General features: G+C 35.9%; 1 pseudogene; it reads left to right on the forward strand.

Moving 5' to 3' along the window:
* LOC127096126 (uncharacterized) overlaps window positions 1-11,846 on the forward strand; it is a 41,040-nt pseudogene extending 29,194 nt beyond the window's left edge.
* Window positions 11,847-21,056: the final 9,210 nt, after the last annotated feature.

A 21,056-nucleotide genomic window follows, 5' to 3' on the forward strand; every position in this document is an offset into this window, starting at 1 on the left:
ACAAAGCCTCTTGCGCAGCAGAAGCATGATGGCCATACTAGATCAATGGGCATACGGGGTATGCCTGATTGGCTCTAGTGCTAGTGGGAGATTGTTGGTGTAAGCCCTAGAGGCCAATACATTTTGGTACTTGTATCGAATTATTTATTAATAATAAAAGGCATTCTCTTTATTATGGTTGATTAATAAAGTCCCTGGAATAGATAGTCCGTTTAATGTATTAAGTGTGACTTAATCATGAGAACACATTAAACATAAGGACACTATTCCTAAAGTATCCGTAGTCGAGCTTTAGTGTGAAGTGGGATAACATTAAAGCATTAAGACTATTATGTTTGTAGACTGATGATCACATCTCATGGATCATGGATAAAGAGTTATCAAGTCTTAAACATAGGTATGAATATTAGGAGTAATATTTATACCGGATTGACCCACTATGAGAATACTATATAGAAAGTTATGCAAGGTGTCATAAGTTATTCTCATGGTGATAATAGTGTATTCAACTCTTCGACCTGAAACCACTATGGACCCTAGATGTAGAGTCGAGTGCTTTATTGCTGATCCAACGTTGTCCGTAACTGGATAACCATAAAGACAGTTGATGGGTACTCCACAAAGCATGCTGAGGGACATGAGTGACCTAGATGGAATTTGCCCATCCTGCATAACAGGATAAATGTCTATGGGCCCAATATTGAACTGGACAAGGATGACACGGTCTATGCCTTATGTTCAATATAGACATAAGGGCAAAAGGGTAATTATACACATAAGTATTATCACAGAAAGGTTTTGTCAGATCACATGACATTTTCGTGTCTTGGGTAGCAGTGATGTGTTGCTAGATACCGCTCACTGTTTATTATGTTAAATGTGTGATTTAATATAATTGCCAACGTCACGAAAACCTACAGGGTCACACACAAAGGACAGATTGATGAGAGATAGAGTAACTAAGGAATACCGTAAGGTACGGTGCCCTTAAGTGAATTATAGAACATCGTAAGGTACGGTGTACTTGAGTAGAATACGAAATATGGTAAGGTACCATGGGCTTAAGTGATTTTGGGCATATTATAAGATATGGGCCAAAATACACTTAAGTGGGCTTTTTAGCTTGAAGCCCACACAAGTGGTTCTATAAATAGAACCCTTGTGCAGAAGCATAAAAAAAAGGCGGTTGCATTTTTCGTTTTCTCTCTCTCTCTCTCTCTCTCTCTCTCTCTCTCACTCAAAGCCTTCATTCGTACCAGCTAGCACTGAGATTGAAGGAACCCGTTCGTGTGGACTGAGTAGAGACGTTGTCATCGTTCAACGTTCGTGATCGCTTCGTGGATCTGCATCAAAGGTTTTGATCGTCACAAGAGATCTGCACCAAAGGTTTCAACCGTCACAAGAGGTAAATATTCTATCACTGATCATGACCATTCGTAAGGATCTCTAAAGGAGAAAATTTTAATTTCCGCTGCGTTTTGGACCGCAATTCTCCTTCAAACACAAGGATCAACAACAAAGGTTATTCACCAACAACTTGTTAGTCAAGAGAAGTATCATGCGCTTCGAGTCTTAAGTAATAAGGAATGACGAGACGGAGTCTCTCCCATCCTCGTCTAGAGCGACTTTGCGTATGGGGCGTATGCATCAAATATTTAAAGGGTTCGCCCTTATTCATAGACTTTAGTGTGATTCCTATCAATCGATTGTCAACTCCCTTATCACTTCACTCTCCATTCCATTCTAATCAATTCAATCTCAATCATCCATTTCTTCTTGCCTCCAATCAATTTCTTTTCAGCCCTAGTGGGTTGAACTACGAAAGCTCTGATTTCCTTATTGCACTATAAGGGTACGTAGGCAGGAGAACCCAGCTTCTTCGCGAGCTATCTTATTTATCAATCTACCTTCTTTATCCCTTGGATCATTCTTTATTCATTCAATCTCTACCACCTTTTTGAGAACAATCATACTTCTCCTTTGACGCCTTGTCCCTCCTTTTAGGACGTCCTAACGACAGTCCACCTCCTCAATTGAGAGTTGTTTGGCTCTTATCCCAAACATTTAATTCATTCTTTTTCGGATAAAACGCCACTTTACTCTTCGATTAAGAGTATATCCTTCTCTTGGATCCAAGATACTATCCTGAGTTGATCTCGAATTGCCAATTCCCCAGCAAGTGATACATTACTCCTTGCATTGCAGTTATCCCTTGACTTAGTGTTTGTCTTGTGAGTCCCTGTTGCTTAGACAAACATCTATCTTTCTATTTCTCGTAGTTCCAAACTACGATTGCTCTGATTTTATCATTTCACAATGAGAATACGTAGGCACGAGGATGCGAATCATTGGCGAGCATACTTCTAATTATTCCTCCTTCGTCTTAGGGCATCATTCATATCTTTCACTATTTATTATCTACCTCCGATCATAAATCGCTCACCCGGTGGCATATCCATCTTTTGACATCGAAATACACTTTCTTTGGAATTCCATATACACCCATTTAGGAAGCCTAACGAATAATCTGCATTTCATACCTAGAGTTGTTTGGCTCTTATCCCAAACATTTAATTCCTTCTTTTTTGGCTAACACCCTGTCGCGGTCAGAGTTGTTTCCCTCTATGGTAGAAATCTCATTCCTCTTATGGATTCCAATACACTTTCACCTTTAGATTTCAAAAATACTTATTCAGTCACTTGTTACCAAGTTCTTCTATTTTGTGACTTCGGTCACTTCATTCCGTTCATCCCATGATACACTCATATTCTACCCTCCTTCACTCCATGTGATATACCAGTTATCTCTGAGCCAAATACACTATACCTTTGTGCTTCATCTTGTACCTCCTTGTGAACCAAGAGTTGTTTGGCCCTTACCCCAAACACCTAATTCCTCTCTTTTTCGATAGTTCCAGTGCAGTGATACAAGTGTTATATGCCCTCACTTGTTGGTTCTTACCTGTTTACTCTTGGGTTCACGTTTTCACCCTTGTTGGAGTTCAAACAACACAATTCTTTTGCTCAGACCATACTTTTGATCACATTTCTTTCCACCTCCTGCCTCTAGTTCCTTGAACTATGAAGCTCTGAATTCCTCATTGCACTATGAGGATACATAGGCATGAGGGCCCCAATCCTCATCGAGCGCTCTATCTATTTCCCTTCCTTTCCCCTTATTCTTTTGCGAGTAATCTTAGATCTAACACATATTCGAGTGAGAACAATCAAAACGGTTCCCATGGAGTACCATGGATGTTTGGGGTGCTTATACCTTCCCCTTGCATAACCGACTTCCTTACCCAGTATATCTCTTTCCCCCGGGTTTTATCGATGTTTTCCCTTCCCTTTGGGGATAAATAAAGTTCGATGGTGACTCTGTTATATGTTCGAGCGTGCGATACGTTCGGGTATATTTCCGCTAGCTTCACAATTAATCAAAGTTAAACTTAAAGAGTCCTTAAAGAAATTATACAAATGGAAGAGACAATAGGCCGCCTTATCCAACGACAAAAATACTTTCTTAAAACTACATGCTCTTTGAATATCTGTTAGTTTTACAGGACCCTACAATGGTCGCCAATTATACTTACTAAAAAGTATAATGAGGGCGAGAGTCTACTTGCCTAGGGTTGCAAGAGATTATGTATACATATTTTTTATAGAGTAAGTGAATGTCTCTTCCTCAGTTATGAATTGAGGTATTTATGGATGACTTATTGGACTTGGGCTAGAAAGCTAAGAGGTAATTTCCATTATCCCATGATTAGCAACATAAGAGTATTGGAAGACTTATTCTTTCTTGACTAATATTCTTGGACACCTCATAGTCCACATTTCATAAGAAAATGGATTACCCATTGAATCTGGCGTTCAAGCCCAACTTTGGGGGACCAAGGCAACCATGCCCGACCAGATATGAGATTTTCACATCATGGGCCACCTTTTATGGCCCAATAAGATTATACTAGTACATGTTTCCATGAAATTTTGCACCTCGACAATTTCTAGTTGATTATCCATGACTACATGTGTAGTTATGTTATATTCATGTTGTGTTGTTGTGAAATTTTGTGCTTATTTACTTGTTATTTGATTAGCTAAAAGTGTATGAGTATATTTGTTTGATTATTGAGTTGTCATTAATTTTTGTTCCTCTATGATTATTAACTGATTAACCAAGACTATGTTGGATTCCTATTGAGTCTCCATGAAAATTTGCACCTTTGTGATTCTTAGTTGTTAATCTAAGATATTCTGAGTAATTATGTTGGATACAATCAACCAGTCTATCATATGATATATCAAGAACTTCTCCCATCCACTAAACATGATACTCACAAACATATATCATTGTAGGTGTGCGCTTGGAATAATCTTTCAAATTAGTATCAACTCAAATAGAAAAACCTCAAAATCTAGTAACTCTATTACTAAAAAATTAGTACAAAAAAATGAAAATTAGGGTTTCATAGTCGTAATGCACTCATGTTACCAAATCTTCTCAATAATAACTCAATTCATACATAGCCATAAGATGTTAGAGTAGAGTAAACCTCATTCTTGATAAATAAATTGAAATGACAAAATGGAGGCCTAATTGTCGCATTCGCGAAAAACAACCGGCGGGCAAAACAAAACAAACAGAGCCGCCACCGTGCGTTATTTATCCCAAAAGAGGGAAAGGAAACGCTCGAAGTAAACCTGGAAAAGACATGGTCTCGCGACCAGAGAGAGATGGGATCGGGAGTCGGTTATGCGAAGGGAAGGTATTAGCACCCCTACGCATCTGTCGTACTCGACGGGATCCACGCTCAAAAGAATAGAAGAAAGGTTGCTAAACACTGCTCACAAACTGCACACACACACTGGAAGGAAACACAGATGGAAGAAGAGGGGAACGGGCTCGCTAGGATATCGCATCCTATGCCTACGTATCTCATCTGGAATGAGAATCAGAGCTACCGTAGTTCGGCTCACGCACGCCGAAACAAAACCAACACAGGAAACCGACTGCCAATCGCTGGACTTACGTCAGACTCCACACACACAAACCTCAAACAGGAAACCGACTGCCAATCGCTGGACTTACGTCAGACACCAAGCAAACAAGAGGTTAACCGGACACTGAGTCGTCAAAAGCAACAAAAAGTTGAACAAACAAACCAACAGGGAGTCTGGTACTCGAGCCTGCTAGCTGTCAAGCAAACACACACAAAAAGAAAAAGGGTGCCCGGAGAGATCTCACACGATCTCCTGCCTACGTACCTCATCTGGTATGAGGATCAGGGCAACGTAGTTCCCCTTAACAGGGAAAAAGCTTCTAACCTAACCAGAGACTGGGAAATGACAAACTAGAAGGGAGCCTGACTCGAGCCTAATAGTTATCATACAATCCACAATGGTCCTAGGTTGAGGTTTCTATCTAACTTGCACAGGGAGCAAGCTATCCTAAACAGCACAGTCACACATACAAGCACAATAAAGCAAGCACACACACTATATGCACACAATTTGGGCTCATACAAGGCTAGGCTGCAAAAGCAAACCAACTGGAATGGGGTGTGGTTAGCTCTTAACCCTAACATTGAGAGTTAGGGTGAAGCAGATGAAATGGGAAGTGAGGGTAAGACCTCACAGCTCTTATCCCTGGCCTGGGAAAGCTTGACTCAAAGTAGAAAGTGTGGGAGTTCAGAATGTAGGAACTCTTCTCCACGCGACTGACACAACATGATCTTGGGTTATTATCCATAATACATCAACACAATGGTGTGAGCAAAGTGAATGACACACTGAGTAGCAGGAGATGGATTACACATCTCTTTTATCTGCCAATTGCCTCTTAAGAGGTCTTTACCTGCTTGGCACAAATTTAAACATTCACAAGCATTGCCTCTTAAGGAGGGCTTCAGACAGGTGCCTGCCCACATAACAGGACAGGTCTTCCAGACTACATGAAGTCAGAGAAAATATACCTCAGTGGTTAGCAACCAAGCAAAGCAAAGTTCAAAATGAACTTAAAGCAACTTATGTACCTGTGGAAACATCAAACAAATCAGTACAATACTCAGACAATCAAACAACAGTCAATAAGCAACCAACAATCCCAATGTACAAAATGTGTAAGCCAAAAGTCAAACTCAAGTGAGTCAACATCAACCTACAAAACACACAAATGTTAGTACTCAAAAGCAAACATCAATGCTCAAATGATGAAGCATCAACAACTATGGAACTTGGATGTTCAACCTGAAATCAAAGCTCAAATGTGAGAGGCAAACCACTAGGTCAAAGCCTAGGGTCAAAGGTGGAGAAAAAATTCAAAACAGAAGCTGAAATTTAACATGAAGTAACTTCAAACACATCTTGACACATTCCAAAAGGTCTCACATCAATATCATTAACCAAAAGCATTTCATGATCAATTGAAGTTCAAGGCAATTTTAAAGCTCAAATGTGACCATCCAGAATGAAAAATCTCAATTAAATCAGAAATGATTCAAATAATTCCAACAAAATTCATGAGCAATCACAACATCTATAACATGCTGTAACACCTCAAAATTTGCCCTCCTCTCTTGGGACTAGCTTAGCACATTGCATTTCATGTTTTAGGACATTAGGCATTGCATATTGCATATCATCTGATAATAAGAAGTCATCCTCCTAAGTCTTGCTCAAAAGATAGAGAGGTTAAAAGATTCTAGCTTGAGAGTCTCATGAATTGATCACTAGCCATCTGAAGGTTTGTGCTTCAATTAGGGTTTATTGATTCCTCAAGGAGGATGAGTGTTATCTTATTTGCCAGAGTATATCACCATCATCATGGTGTTATCATCACCAAGAGGTTCTTTGTGCCTGATCATGTTCCTTGGGATTAGGGTTTTGACCTCTGGTCAACCCTAATCAGTTGCATTATACTAGTCAGGGTTTTGCAAGGAGATGAGGTCTTTATTGAGATGGAGATCTTCATATGATTTTATTGAGCTTGTATAAGCTAGGGTTTCATTTTTGGAGCCATTTCATCAAGTGGTTGAGGCTCAAAATCATCTGTGCATGATCAAGTCAATTGCAAAGTCAACTGTGGATTTGGAGGTGGAAGTGGTCAGAGATACCTCTATTCATGTTCAAACAAGACTCATTTGACATTTCAAACATCAACATTGAAGAATTTGAAGTCAGATCAAGACTTTCCAAAGATAGCAAGTGACCTGTAATTTGAACTTTCCAAAAATGGAAAGGTTTTAGACCAACTTAAACTTCAAATTACATCATCAAGAAAGCTTCAAATGAAATTTTGTCCAACATAAAAGTTGTAGATCTTTCTCTCCCATTTCCAAAAAGTCCAAGATCATGGATTTCTCATGTGTGGTTGAGGAGATATGGTTCAATCATGGCAAAGTGTGGTGTAAACTTCAAATGAGCATAATTTTCAAACCAAAACTCCAATTTGGGTGGTTCTTTTTGCACTTTGATCCTTGTAACATGTATTTTTAAAGCATACTATCACTTGGCATGAAATCTCATTGCATGATCATTGGTGCATTCATGAAGATTTTTGGGAAAAATTTCATAAACTCATTTTGATTGAACATGTGCGTACCAAACCAATTTCAATGTGTGCATGGAATCATTTTTAAGGCATTTTGGGTCAGAGCATGCACTGTTCACGTGCATGGAGGTGCATGGAGTAGAAAATGCATTTTTGCACAAACACCACAAAGCTCACTAATCACATTTGCATTTGCCCTAAACACTTCTTAAACATGATTAGCATGGAGTATATATGCTTAATCATAACTGTTTTGCTCAGAATCATCAATTCTAGATCTAGAATCACCAAATTCTCCAAATTTTTCTCTCACATTTTTTTCAAAATTCTTCAAACCTAAACACTTTTCATTGATCCATTCATCATCATGAAGCATAATTGAGCACTTTTGGACGTGTGAGCGAGAGAAATCGTGGTTGTATTGTTCATGTTCATAGCTTGGAGCATCCATGGCAATTGAAGATTGAGCTAGATTCGTGTGCATTCAAGCTTCCAGTTCATCATCATTTACTTCAAGAAGCATATTGGAGAAGAATTGGAGCATCAAGAACCTTGGAAGCACGTGATTTCATTTCTGCTCATCAAGAGGTTGGTTTTTCGACCTCTTTAATTTTCCAATCCATTATGCTAGTTGTGAAGATCTTTGAATGGTGATAAATCTGAGCTTTGAATGAAGTGATTTGGTGCCATATTCACAAAGATCCATGTGATTCAAGTTTGGATGATGATTTTTAATTTCTTCGATCCATGCGTGTGATGTTGTTTTTGCATGAAATATTCATGGATTCTTGATGCACATGACCTAATGAGTTGATTGGTATGCTTGATTTTCATTTCTGGACGTTTTGAATTTTTCTGGAAAATTCTGGATGAAGATCTTCATGATCTTCATCATGTTCATATCGTTTCCAGATTTCCTGCGAATTTAGTTAGGAAATGCATGTGTGTTCCTACGGATTTTGCTGCGAGTTCATAAGGTTTACCTACGAATTTTTAAATACATGCAGCACGCGCGTTTTAGGGTTTGATGATCAAAACACTGGCGTTTTTGTTTGGCGCGCATGTAGGTTCAAAACTGGCCAGGGTTCGATACTGGCTGAAAACATTTTCCAAATGGCCTTGTGTTTTCTCCATTCCTTCATATGTTCAGGCTCATTCACTTCATTTTTTCAAAATATTTCTCAACTTCCAAAATTCATTTTAAATTGAAAAATAAACCAAATGATCTCCAATTTTTTGGCATTGTGATCCTTATCTTGTCTATTATTTTTTGATCATTAATTTCAAAATTGTGCTTGGCTGGATATTTTTTGGTGCTAGAATGTTTGAGTACATGTCCATATTTGACCTTGCTTTGGTTATCATGTTGTGAAATGCTTGTCTTTAATCCAATGCTTCTGAAATTTTGCACGCTATAACTAGACACATTGCTTGACATTTTGGTGTTGATTTGGTATTTTTATCAATTGTCAATTCTGTTTTATGAATGTGCTAAGTTGGTGTGACAATTTGTGTCACACCTTGTGATGTTCAACTTGAATGATGTGGTTGCCATGCCAAATGATGTCCAATGCTCCTGATTTTTTGTGTGATGCATCTTATAGATTTTGTGATTGCTCATGAATTTTGTTAGAATTATTTGAATCATTTCTGATTTAATTGAGATTTTTCATTCTGGATGGTCACATTTGAGCTTTAAAATTGCCTTGAACTTCAATTGATCATGAAATGCTTTTGGTTAATGATATTGATGTGAGACCTTTTGGAATGTGTCAAGATGTGTTTGAAGTTACTTCATGTTAAATTTCAGCTTCTGTTTTGAATTTTTTCTCCACCTTTGACCCTAGGCTTTGACCTAGTGGTTTGCCTCTCACATTTGAGCTTTGATTTCAGGTTGAACATCCAAGTTCCATAGTTGTTGATGCTTCATCATTTGAGAATTGATGTTTGCTTTTGAGTACTAACATTTGTGTGTTTTGTATGTTGATGTTGACTCACTTGAGTTTGACTTTTGGCTTACACATTTTGTACATTGGGATTGTTGGTTGCTTATTGACTGTTGTTTGATTGTCTGAGTATTGTACTGATTTGTTTGATGTTTCCACAGGTACATAAGTTGCTTTAAGTTCATTTTGAACTTTGCTTTGCTTGGTTGCTAACCACTGAGGTATATTTTCTCTGACTTCATGTAGTCTGGAAGACCTGTCCTGTTATGTGGGCAGGCACCTGTCTGAAGTCCTCCTTAAGAGGCAATGCTTGTGAATGTTTAAATTTGTGCCAAGCAGGTAAAGACCTCTTAAGAGGCAATTGGCAGATAAAAGAGATGTGTAATCCATCTCCTGCTACTCAGTGTGTCATTCACTTTGCTCACACCATTGTGTTGATGCATTGTGGATAATAACCCAAGATCATGTTGTGTCAGTCGCGTGGAGAAGAGTTCCTACATTCTGAACTCCCACACTTTCTACTTTGAGTCAAGCTCTCCCAGGCCAGGGATAAGAGCTGTGAGGTCTTACCCTCACTTCCCATTTCATCTGCTTCACCCTAACTCTCAATGTTAGGGTTAAGAGCTAACCACACCCCATTCCAGTTGGTTTGCTTTTGCAGCCTAGCCTTGTATGAGCCCAAATTGTGTGCATATAGTGTGTGTGCTTGCTTTATTGTGCTTGTATGTGTGACTGTGCTGTTTAGGATAGCTTGCTCCCTGTGCAACTTAGATAGAAACCTCAACCTAGGACCATTGTGGATTGTATGATAACTATTAGGCTCGAGTTAGGCTCCCTTCTAGTTTGTCATTTCCCAGTCTCTGGTTAGGTTAGAAGCTTTTTCCCTATTAAGGGGAACTACGTTGCCCTGATCCTCATACCAGATGAGGTACGTAGGCAGGAGATCGTGTGAGATCTCTCCGGGCACCCTTTTTCTTTTTGTGTGTGTTTGCTTGACAGCTAGCAGGCTCGAGTATCAGACTCCCTGTTGGTTTGTTTGTTCAACTTTTTGTTGCTTTTGACGACTCAGCGTCCGGTTAACCTCTTGTTTGCTTGGTGTCTGACGTAAGTCCAGCGATTGGCAGTCGGTTTCCTGTTTGAGGTTTGTGTGTGTGGAGTCCGACGTAAGTCCAGCGATTGGCAGTCGGTTTCCTGTGTTGGTTTTGTTTCGGCGTGCGTGAGCCGAACTACGGTAGCTCTGATTCTCATTCCAGATGAGATACGTAGACATAGGATGCGATATCCTAGCGAGCCCGTTCCCCTCTTCTTCCATCTGTGTTTCCTTCCAGTGTGTGTGTGCAGTTTGTGAGCAGTGTTTAGCAACCTTTCTTCTATTCTTTTGAGCGTGGATCCCGTCGAGTACGACGGATGCGTAGGGGTGCTAATACCTTCCCTTCGCATAACCGACTCCCGATCTCATCTCTCTCTGGTCGCGAGACCATGTCTTTTCCAGGTTTACTTCGAGCGTTTCCTTTCTCTCTTTTGGGATAAATAACGCACGGTGGCGGCTCTGTTTGTTTTGTTTTGCCCGCCGGTTGTTTTTCGCGGATGCGACACTAATGAAGGAGGAAGAAGAATCTGAGGCAAAAAGGTATAGATCTTGTAACTCGTAAAACTTTGTCTGAGGTTGAGAATAATGGAGAGGAAAATTCAAAGAGTCAGGAGAAAGCATCAGAGTTACTATTATCATCCAATGAATTGAACCTTTTGAAATCACAGAGTTCTAAATCATATACAACTTCTAACTATGAGCATACAACATCATCTTCAATTCACCAAAAGAGTGTGCACTAGAAATGGAAGGTTCTTGCCACAAATAAATTTTCATTGACAGGTTCACGAGTACAAAGTCTCAGCACTCAAATATGATGGGAAATTTTCAATTCAAATGAGTTATGCAAACAATGAAAATGATTATTTACCAAATGATTCAAATAGTAGTAATCGTTGGTTCAACCAAACTGAAAAAACATTTTATATGAGTCCTTATTAGTGTCATTTCAATTCAACAACAACAACTATATCAACAACTATGTTTCTTCCTAATTCTTTTTTACTTGATATTCCATATGGCAATGTTTCACATAGATGAGAAGTAACATCAATAACTTAAACATGCACAACAATAATTTGTCTTGGGAAGGATTGATGGAAAATCAAACAAAAGAACTAAGAGGAATAATAACAAATACTTTCATAATCCAATTTTAATGTTGGCTTATGAATCTTTATGTAATGAGACAAATCCTAAAAATAATTCGGTATCTAATAATTTCATACTAAGAGCTAAGTGGCGGCAATGGCAGTGAGACTATGAGAGAAACGGAAGTAGCGACAATGAACTGGTGATGTAGTAACAACGACAAACACCATATGAGTGGTGATGTAGTAACAACGACAACAACTACATGAGTGGTGATGTATGGGTGACGACAACGAATCTAAGAGTGAAGTGTCGATGAGGAGGTATTGAACTGACGGTTTTAAAGAAAGAGGTTAAAGGTAGTGCACTGTCAGTATAAAGAAATATTACACTGACATCCAATCAAAATATTTTATATTGCCAAATCATAACAGTATTTTAAAAATAAAAGTGTGATGTTGCGGGATACAGGGGTCTCATTAGTTGACAGTGTAAAAATATTTTACACTGTCAGTGCATATTTCTTTTTCTCTTAAAGAAAATGGTAGCGGTTTCTTGAAAAGAACTTTATTTTAAAATATTATTAATTATAAAGATGAAAATGAATTGATCATGAAGAGTTGACAAAATTAGTTGATTTTGAAATGCAAAGAGTGAACTTGGTAGGTTGTGTGTCGAAATGGGAGTTTTACAAAAAAAAAGGAAAAATAAAGAGATAACTTATTAAGGAGATAGAGTGAAGGAGAAAGAACCTAAAAGAGAATAAGCAATTAACTGATTTTAAAGAGAAAATTTATTTATTTATTATTTGAAAAAAAGAACTTACAAAAGTAAGAAAATCCTAACTATATGAAAAAAGTTACACGTGAATGATCTTACATGTTCTCACTCTTTATTATATTAGATTTAAAGCATTCATTTAAGTCTTGGTTATTTTTGTGGATTTTACCGCTGAAGAACTTAATTGAACCCTCATTCTATATGTCAGCTAATATTATTATTTTTATTGGATTATTATTGTATTAGACTTTGATTGTACATATATCTATTTATAGAATAATAATGATTTTATAGGATACTATTTTTGAAAATCCTTATTGTATATAACATTAACCAAATGAATGAAAAGGAAAGGTATATGATTCTAACATGGTATCAGTGAGCATCAGATAGTGATCCAAATATCTAACCTTAACCCTAAATCGTGCCACCTTATCCTTCCTCAACCTAACCGCACTCTCATTTTACTTCCACATCGCACACGATTTATTTCACCATCTTACCATGGCCGACGACAACCACTCCTTCTCATCTCCTACCAAAACCCCGACCTCCTCTCCTAAGTCTGCCACCATGGCAACAACCCCATCTCCTATCCACCTCGCTTTCACCATCTAAAAAATAAAAAGTTTCATCAAAATTACCTTGAGCATTAGAAGAGCCAATATAAAACATAGTATGAACTCTTCAAAATCCATGCTCGAGTTTATCAAGATATCGATCACATTATTCTGATCAAACATGCATCCTCTCCCGACCTCAAAATTATTACCTCTGGCAACGTTTAGATGTCGTTGTCCTTCAATGGATTTACGGTAATATATTAGATGATCTTCTTCATATCATTATCGAGTGTGATTCAACCGCGGAACAAGCATGGAACGGGTTGCTCAGTACCTTTTATGACAACAAAAATTCTAGGGCTCTCTACCTATAGTAATAATTTTCTAATGTTCATATGGAACAATTTACTAGTCCATCTACCAACTGTCAACATCTGAAATCATTATCCGATAAATTCTCCAATGTCAATGCTTCCGTGTCGAACAAAAGGCTTGTGTTTCAACTTATTTATGGCCTCACTAATGCGCATGCCACAGTCGGATCACAAATTTGTCACAAAGATTCTCTTCCCCTTTTTATAAAGCTCGTTCCATGATCATCATAGAGGAAAAAACCTAGGCCAAAAAAGCAGCAAGTTCAACCGAGAAATCTGCTTTATATACTCTCAAGATGATGATCCAGCCTCAGCAGGTCATAACCGCAACAACAATAACAGAGGACACAACAATAGTGCTAGTGGTGGCATGAACAATGGTTGTAACTCTGTGGCAGGGGAAAACACAATGGTCGAGGTGGAGGTCACTCTCAGTCGCAATAACAACAATGATTTCCATATCCTAATCAGCAGCAGACGTGGGCATATCCATGATTACCATGGGCAACTCCACCATGTCCCTATCAGAAACTAGGTACGTCCAAGAAACAATCTGGCACTATTGGCCATAAGCCTCAGCAAGCCCATATAGCCACTGATCCATTAACTTCCATTGATCAACAATAACTGCAATACTATGCTTCGATGGACATCCAGGATGCTATGCACACCTTCTCCATCTCTCTTCCCGATGATCAATGGTATATGGACAACGAAGAAACTTCTCATATGACGGGCCATGGAGGTAACCTCACGTCTTATTTTAATATGAGTAATAATATTACTATTGGAAATGGTCATCATATTCTATTATAGGTTATGGACATGCATCTTTACCAATTCCCTAACCTTAAACAATGTTTTACATGCACCTAAACTTATGAAATATATTGTTTTTGTCAAAAAATTTACAATTGATAATGATGTCTCTGTTGAATTTGACCCTTTCGATTTTTCTATGAAGAATTTTCTGACAGGAAATTTTGTAATGAGATGTAACAATTCCGATGACCTTTTCCCCATTCCTAAGAGACAAAACACAAGAACATCACCACCATCTACTTTCGCCGCTTCATCTACCGAGTTATGGCATAGTCGTTTAAGACATCCAGGAGCTTCTATTTTAAATTCTCTTCATAAAAGCAAACTTTTTCTATGTGATAAGTTTCAAAATTAATTTTTTGTCACTCTTGTCCACTTGGGAAACAAATAAAACTACCTTTTTATGATTCTTTGTCATTTACTTGTATTCCTTTTGACATCGTTCATAGTAATCTTTGGACTTCTTCAATATTAAGCTCTATAGGGCATCATTATTATATGTTATTCCTTGGTGATTTTATAAATTTTTTATGGACTTTTCCAATCTCAAACAAATCACAAGTACATTCCATATTTTTTTTACAATTTTGTGCTCACATTAAAACATAATTTGAACGTGCCATAATTTTTTTCAATGTGACAATGACAAATAATATGATAATTCTCTCTTTCAAAAGTTGTGAACTAAATGGAATGTCCTTTAGACTCTCTTTTCCTCACACCTCCCCTCAAAAATGGAAAAGCCAGAAGAAAAATATGTACAATCAATAATATCATGTGAACCCTCCTTGCTCATGCTTCTATTGCGCCAACTTTTGGCACCATGCTCTTCAAATGACCACTTACCTACACAACATACTTCCAAATAAGAAACTCACTCTCCAATCATCCACAAAAACTATTTACCAAAAAGACTCGACCTATTCACACCTTCTAGTATTCAGATGTCTTTGTTATCTTCTTATTCCATCCACCACTAGGAATAAACTTCAACCTCGGTCTACACCTTGTGTCTTTCTAAGCTATTTGTCTAATCATAGAGGTTACTAGTGTTATGAATTGTCAAGTCGTAAAGTAATTATTTCTCGGCAAGTTATTTTTGAAGAAAATACGTTTCCATTTTCTACCATGAATGCTCCTACAATGAGTAACTATAAATTTCTAGACGGAGGCATAATCTTCCAACACAAGTGTACGCCATGCCTCAAATGACATCTTATCCCCACATAACTACCGACCACCAAAATCTTCTACCTCCCAACCTACACTTACAGTCTCAACACCTTCAACCTCCCTAACACCCTCCTCGGTTAAACACACCTTCCCTCTCAACCATAACCTACAACCTAATATCCCCCTTCCTCTCAACCAACATCCATGGCCCATACAAATTACCCATCCCAAACACCAACCTCCACTACAAAAACCATTCCTACCTCCTCACCTCAACCTACCAACACACATATCTCTCATCCCACACCTCATTCTCCTTAAATGACTACCCACACGCAACATGGTATTGTCAAGCCTCATAAGCTTTTCAACCTATACACATCAACCCACCCATATATTTCTCCTTTACCTACAAATCTCGTTGATGCATTAAATGATCATAATTGGAAAATGGAATTGAAAGACGAATATGATGCTCTTATTGACAATAAAATGTGGGAATTAATTCCTCGTCCTTCTAATGCTAATGTTATTCGAAGTTTCTGGATTTTTCAGGCACAAAAAGAAATATGATGGTTCCTTTTAGTGATACAAATCTCGTCTTGTAGGTGATGGTGAAAATCAACAATATGGTGTTGATTATGGTGAAATGTTCCGCCTCATTATCAAACCGGCCATTATTTGCATGGTACTTAACATTGCATTACCTAAGTCATGGTGTCTTCATCAACTAGATCAAGAATGTTTTTTTGCATGGAAATCTTGATGAAACTGTGTATATGCATCTGCCTCCTGTATTTCGTGACCCACAATACCCTGAGCATGTTTGTCTCCTCAAGTAGTCTCTTTATGGTCTCAAACAAGTACCTCGTGCCCGGTACCAAAGATTTATTGACTATATTGCCCAATTGGGTTTTTCTCAAATCATCTTTGATCACTCTTTATTCATTTGTCATCATGGTACTGATATTGCTTATATCCTTCTATATGTGAATGACATAATTCTCATTTCTTCCTCTAATCCTCTTCACGACTCTATTATGTCTAAAATCATCTTTGAATTTTCTATGAAGGATTTAGATCCTATGAGTTATTTTCTAGGAATATATGTCACTAAACATACAGGTGGTCTCTTCTTATCTCAAAAGAAATATGCAGAGGAAATTATAGAACGAGCAGCCGTGTCCTTTTGCAAGTCATCACCTATACCATTCGACACCAATATAAAACTCTATGGATCTTCTAGAATTCCATATCGTGACCCAACAGAATATCAGAGTCTTGCAGGTGCATTGCAATATCTAACTTTCACAAGACCTAATATATCTTATGTAGTACAACATGTATTCTTGTTCATGCATGATTCTAAAACGCAACATATGTCGGCTCTGAAATGTATTATTCGATATATTCATGACACTCTTGATTTTGGTCTTCATTTGTATCCCTCTTCTGTCAGCAAACTGCTATCTTACACTGATGTTGATTGGGATGGTTGTCCAGACACCAGACAATCCACCTATGGCTATTGTGTCTATCTTGGTTACAATCGCATCTCATGATCTTCCAAACGGAAACACACACTTTCTCGATCAAGTGAAGAAGTCGAGTACCGTGACACCACTAATGTTGTATTAGAAACTTATTATTGAAACTACATTGCACTGTAACCACAGTCACTCTAGTCTATTGTGATAATGTGAGTGCAGAACCCGATAACCCAGTTTAACATCAACACACCAAAAACATCGAGATGAATATACATTTTGTGCATAAAAAGGTGGCTCGCAACCATATATGAGTCTTATATGTTTCTTCCCGCTACCAAATTGCGGGTATCTTCACCAACAAACTTCCATTACAACTCTTTGATGATTTTCGTGATAGTCTGAATATTCGTCAACCTCCCGTTTCGATTACGGGGATGTATTACACTATTATTGTATTAGACTGCGATTATACATATATTTATTTATAGAATAGTAATGATTGTATAGGAGATTATTTATGAAAATCCTTATTGTATATAACATTGATCAAATGAATGAAAAAGACAAGCCCTATATTTCTTACAATTTTTTATATTTAACTTTTATTCTTTGTTTCATATTACTTGTGTGCAGTGAAATAAACCAACTAAATTCTCAAAATAAACATACCCTTTAGTAAAAAGGATTAAAAAAAGAAAATTACATTCTTGAGGTTTATTAAAATAACACTCACTCTCTTTAATTTTAAATCATGCACTAATCTTCATTAAAGTTTATTAAAATAACCCTCACACTTCTCTATAATGTTAAAGGACAGTCAAAAATCATAGATAAAGATGATATTTACTTAAGATTTTTTGTCCATTACTAAAACATTATATTGGTATATCTAAATTTAAAATTAATCAGAGTCTATTTTAAAACTAGTATTATTTTAACAAAGCATCAGTTGTCCCTTAAAAAAAATATAGGGCAAACAATATTTCCATGAAGTAATGCTAGTGACTATACAACCTTAGCAGTGGTCACTCAACAGACAACACTTCATATAATAGAGCATCTTTAGATTCTTGTATAGATTTTCCTCCTCCTCTACTGATGACAACTTTAAAAATTAAGAATATGAAGTCAGTGGAGAAATCTTTTTCAAGCTAGATTGTGAGAGAATCAACACTAGCCCAATCTTTGTTCTTAAACAGTCCTCTCAATTCCTTTAACAATCTTTTTTGTTGCTGTTACACAAGTATATCCAAAGCATAACCCTCTCTAGTTTATACCATATTTTGTGCCTTTAACCTTAGTATGGTGCCTATATATAAAGTTTTGGAGAGTGTGTGCAACTAATAAAATCAAACCAAACACATTTTAGGAAACTAAGCACCATTGATTTTGGTACTATATTAAGCAAATCATTCAAAGGGCATATCTCCTTTGGCAAGTATATATAATGATGGTTGTTGGTTTATTTTACGTTGATATTAAAATTTTGTTTATAAAAAAATTATAGTAATTAATTTGCCAAAGGAGAGCTGCTCTTTGAGTGTTTAGCTTAGACATTGTCTCGTTCTGTTGTGTGAATGCAATCTTCCAAAAGTCTATGGACTTTCAAAAGAAAGGTACATCCATTTGTGTGAAAGAAAACTGAGTATTTTGTATATTAAAACTGAGTTTTTTTAGTTGTTAACTTGCTATTTTTTCCGTTTTTATACGCATTATATTTTTATTATGTTTTTATAATATTTTTATTTTCTTATTTAGTTACTTATATTTTGTTTGTTTAGGGTTTTGTAGCTTTTATTCATTTATATTATTTATTTTTTTATTTCAATATTTATTTTTTATTTTTTTATATTTATGTCCATGACGTTGTATTATTTTTATAATTAATTTTATAAATATTTTATTGGATTTGATAGTTTATCAAAATTGAAAAATTGTAATTGAAAAAAAAATTGCATAGAAATGTTATAGCTTGAAATTTATAAAATTAAAATGTAACTTATTTTTCCAATATTCCTCTCATTCTTGTGTGAATTAAAAATATTTGAAATTGAAATTTTCTTCTTTTTTTCTTTTAATTTGAAAACGTATTTGATTAAAAAAATCCTTCTTTTCATCTTTGTTATTAAATTATTTAAAATAGAGATTTTTAAACTAGACATTTAAGAACAAATGATCGAAAATTATCTTTCTATATTTTACTGAGAATGTAGCAAGTCTAAGTAATAATTTTATATTGGTTGGAAATATGGAGATTTGAGCATTTATAAGTGAGAGAATTCATTCACACATCATCTTAAAGTTTTGAGAACATAGTAAATGTGAATATGTGGTGTGTCTTTCACAAATGTGTTGATCTTAAAAGAAAATATCTCACAATGTTCAATGTTCCATAGTGAAAAACTCCCCCAACACATAGTATCATGAACATTTGGTTCGAGAAAGAGATCGACTTATTTGTATCAAAAGTCAATGTTGCCACAAGAGTGATGAGTAAAAAATGTTTCGTTTAAGAGTGTCAACGACGCCACAAGTGACGAGTAAGAAATGTTTCGTGCGATACAAAAGTTTGTGGAAGTCAGAAGAGCTTTCAATTGAGGGGAAATATTGTGGAGTCACACTTGAGGGGAGTATTGAGAATGTAATAAATGTGAATAGTGTGGATAATAGTCCAACATTGGTTGAAAATGTAGAGATTTGAGCATTTATAAATGAGAGAATTCACTCATCTATCGCCTTAAAATTTTGAGTGAATATTTAATGTATCTCTCATAAAAGTATTACTCTAAAAAGAAAAATTATACAATATTCAATGCTCGTTAGGAAAAACTATTCAATCATATTTGATATTGAAATTGAACTGACTTGTGGATTTGACAAATCACAATGACCCAGTATAATTTTACAAAAAGACCAAAAAAATTATCCATAATACTCCCTCTCTTCCACAATGAGTGATTCATTTGGAATAAAATAGTGTCCCAAAATGAATGACCCATTTCAATTTCCAATGCATTTTTTCTAATTTTACCCTTTAATTAATATTGTATTACTTTCATCATTCGCAATACATATTAAGGGTAGTTTAGTAAAAATATCATTATCTCTCTTTCATTTATTTCTTTTTTTTAATCTGTGTAAAATTATCAATTGAATCACTTATTATAACTGAATCACTTATTGTGGAGCGGAGGAAGTACTATAGTAATTTAAAGAAAATCACGGATAATCAGATGTCATACCATACTAAACATATATGCTAAGAAATTTGTAATGAAATTAGGAGTAAAGACTTACGTAAAAAAAATTATATAATAATCAATTTTTAGACTTACGTAAAAAATATTATATAATAATCAATTTTTAGAATAAACATTTCAAATATAATCAGCTAATAGAATAGAGAAAATTGAACAGAAACTTGTTAAAATTAATTTATACAACACATACTTAATACAAAAATTTAAAAAAATTATAATTATAATTATGGTTGGCTCAATCAATTCGAAAGTCTATTATAATTTAAAAAATACATCTAAAAAATATTAATTTATACCGAATTTTTAATAAAATTGATATAAAATTATAAATTATAAAAATAAATTATGATTTTACACTTACTTTTAAAATAACATGTGTAAAATGTATCTTTATAATAATTTTAAAAAAGTGAGTCCTCTAGAATTTGGAGTTAGTGTTGTAGTACAGGTTGCACCAGCACTTACAAACATACGAACATGCATACACACAATCTTATGATCTACGACATATTAATTTGGATTTAATTGAAATACATTGACAGTGTAAAGAGATTTTACACCGTCAATTAATCCTAGACATTGGATATTAAAATAAGTTTGACTTTTATTTTAAAAATCTATAAAATAATGCAAATGGGTGATGGTGATGAATCGACAGTGTAAATCTTTTTACATTGATAGTGCATACTAATTAATCTCTATTAATTTACGAGATATTATTAAATATTATAGGAATACTTGGATGAATTAATGGAGAAAACTTTCCAAGCATTAATAACAATAATCCCAAAATACAAGAGTGTAGAGACAAGTGGATAACACTTGTTGGATTGTGGATCTTCCCTAAACGGTATTTCTAATATCTTAAACACTATTCAGATGATGATAAGAGATAATATGCTTGTAGTACAATA

Source organism: Lathyrus oleraceus, chromosome 6, assembly GCF_024323335.1.
Source record: "Lathyrus oleraceus cultivar Zhongwan6 chromosome 6, CAAS_Psat_ZW6_1.0, whole genome shotgun sequence".
In the NCBI taxonomy this organism is placed as follows: Eukaryota; Viridiplantae; Streptophyta; class Magnoliopsida; order Fabales; family Fabaceae; genus Lathyrus; species Lathyrus oleraceus.